This window comes from Arachis hypogaea, chromosome 12, assembly GCF_003086295.3.
Source record: "Arachis hypogaea cultivar Tifrunner chromosome 12, arahy.Tifrunner.gnm2.J5K5, whole genome shotgun sequence".
Lineage (NCBI taxonomy): Eukaryota > Viridiplantae > Streptophyta > Magnoliopsida > Fabales > Fabaceae > Arachis > Arachis hypogaea.
The window spans coordinates 32,356,896-32,359,848 of record NC_092047.1 but is presented as its reverse complement, the minus strand read 5'-3'; the positions used below and the strand labels follow the sequence as shown (position 1 = coordinate 32,359,848).

General features: G+C 37.3%; 1 non-coding gene across 1 annotated transcript; it reads left to right on the top strand.

Moving 5' to 3' along the window:
• Positions 1 to 1,261: 1,261 nt before the first annotated feature.
• Positions 1,262 to 1,369, top strand: LOC112732027 (small nucleolar RNA R71). The gene has a single exon (XR_003167769.1). It is a non-coding gene; the product is annotated as a small nucleolar RNA R71 (small nucleolar RNA).
• Positions 1,370 to 2,953: the final 1,584 nt, after the last annotated feature.

Below are 2,953 nucleotides of genomic sequence, written 5' to 3'. Positions count from 1 at the left end.
TTCTAGCAGTTTGTACCTCAATGATCCCTAGCTTCTCCATTACAGAGAGAGGCATAAGGTTTATACTTGACCCCAGGTCACACAGAGCCTTCTCAAAGGTCATGGTGCCTATGGTACAAGGGATTGAGAATTTTCCAGGGTCTTGTCTCTTCAGAGGTAATTTCTGCCTAGTCAAGTCATCCAGTTCTTTGATGAGCAATTGAGGTTCATCCTCCCAAGTCTCATTACCAAACAACCTGGCATTTAGCTTCATGATTGCTCCAAGGTACTTAGCAACTTGCTCTTCAGTAACATCTTCATCCTCTTCAGAGGAAGAATACTCATCAGAGCTCATGAATGGCAGAAGTAAATTCAATAGAATCTCTATGGTCTCTGTGTGAGCCTCAAATTCCCATGGTTCCTCATCAGGGAACTTTATGGAGGCCAGTGGACGTCCATTGAGGTCTTCCTCAGTGGAGATCACTGCCTCTTCCTCCTCTCCAGATTCAGCCATGTGAGACGTGTTTATGGCCTTGCACTCTTTCTTTGAATTTTCTTCTGTACTGCCTGGGAGAGTACTAGGAGGGAGTTCAGTAATTTTCTTACTCAGCTGACCCACTTGTGCCTACAAATTTCTAATGGAGGACCTTGTTTCAGTCATAAAACTTTGAGTGGTTTTGATTAGATCAGAGACAATGGCTGCTAAGTCAGAGTGGCTTTGCTTAGAATTCTCTGTCTGTTGCTGAGAAGATGATGGAAAAGGCTTGCTATTGCTAAACCTGTTTCTTCCACCATTATTGTTGTTGAAATCTTGTTGAGCTCTCTGTTGATCCTTCCATGAGAGATTTGGATAATTTCTCCATGAAGGATTGTAGGTGTTTCCATAGGGTTCTCCCATGTAATTCACCTCTTCTATTGCTGGGTTCTCAGGATCATAAGCTTCTTCATCAGAGGAAGCTTCCTTAGTACTGCCTGTTGCTGCTTGCAGTCTAGACAGACTCTGAGAAAACATATTGACTTGTTGGGTCAATATTTTATTCTGAGCCAGTATGGCATTCATAGTATCAATCTCAAGAACTCCTTTCTTCTGATTTGTCCCATTATTCACAGGGTTCCTTTCAGAAGTGTACATGAATTGGTTATTTGCAACTATCTTTATGAGTTCCTGAGCTTCTGCATGCGTCTTCTTCAGATGAAGAGATCCTCCAGCAGAGCTGTCCAATGACATCTTGGACAGTTCAGACAGACCATCATAGAAGATTCCTATGATACTCCATTCTGAAAGCATGTCAGAAGGGCACCTTCTGATCAATTGCTTGTATCTTTCCCAAGCTTCATAGAGGGATTCACCTTCCTTCTGTCTGAAATTTTGGACTTCCACTCTAAGCTTGCTCAATTTTTGAGGTGGAAATAACTTTGCCAAGAAGGCATTGACTAGCTTTTCCCAAGAGTTCATGCTTTCTTTAGGTTGTGAGTCCAACCATGTCCTAGCTCTGTTTCTTACAGCAAAAGGGAAGAGCATAAGTCTGTAGACCTCAGGATCAACCCCATTGGTCTTGACAGTGTCACAGATTTACAAGAATTCAGCTAAGAACTGATGAGGATCTTCCAATGGAAGTCCATAAAATTTGCAATTCTGTTGCATTAGAGAAACTAATTGAGGCTTAAGCTCAAAGTTGTTTGCTCCAATGGCAGGGATTGAGATGCTTCTCCCATAGAAGTCAGGAGTAGGTGCAGTAAAGTCACCAAGCACCTTCCTTGCATTGTTGGCATTGTTGTTGTTTTCAGCTGCCATGGCTTTTTCTTGTTTGAAAAGCTCTGTTAGGTCCTCTACAGAGAGTTGTACTTTAGCTTCTCTTAGCTTTTGCTTTAAGGTCCTTTCAGGTTTAGGATCAGCCTCAACAAGAATGCTTTTGTCCTTGCTCCTACTCATATGAAAGAGAAGAGAACAAGAAAGTATGAAATCCTCTATGTTACAGTATAGAGATTCTTTGAAGTGTCAGAGGAAAAGAAGAATAAAAGGAGAAGGTAGATAGAAGAGAATTCGAACTTATCAAGAAGGATAGAGTTCGAATTGCACCTTGAAGAGGAGTGTTAGTCCCTTAAATAGAAGGATGTGAGAAGAGGGGAAGAATTTTCGAAATTAAAGTAAAAGATTTTGAAATAATTAAAAGAAATTTTGAAAATTTGATTGATGATTTTCGAAAACTAAAATTGGGAAAGAAATAAAGTGATTTTTGAAAAAGATTTTGAAATTAGAAATTAAAAAGATATGATTAAAAATTAATTTTGAAAAAGATGTGATTGAAAAGATATGATTGAGAAGATATGATTGAAGATTAAATTTAAAAAGAGAAAGTTAAAATTAAAGTTGATTACTTGACTAACAAGAAATTAGAAGATATGATTCTAGAATTAAAACTTTTGATTCTTTCTTAATAGGCAAGTAACAACTAGAAAATTTTGAATTAAATTATTAATTGTAGCAAGGATTTTTGAAAATAGTAATAAATAAAAAAATTTGAAAAGAAATTGATTTTGAAAAGATATGATTGAAAAGATATGATTTGAAAAAGATTTGATTTTGAAAAATTATGAAAATTTGAAAAAGATTTGAATTAAAAACAAAATCTTCCCTCTTGTGTCATCCTGGCGTTAAACGCCCAGAATGGCATCTATTCTGGCGTTTAACGCCCAAAATCCTACCTTTTTGGGCGTTAAACGCCCAGCCAGGCACCCTGGCTGGCGTTTAAACACCAGTTTTCCTTCTTCACTGGGCGTTTTGAACGCCCAGCTTTTTCTGTTTAATTCCTCTGCTGAATATTCTGAATCTTTAATTCTCTGTATTATTAACTTGAAAAGACACAATTTTGAAAATATTTTTGAATTTTTAATGATGAGAAACAATAAAAATGCAACTAAGATCAAATAAACAATGCATGCAAGACACCAAACTTAAAAATTGACACTAAGA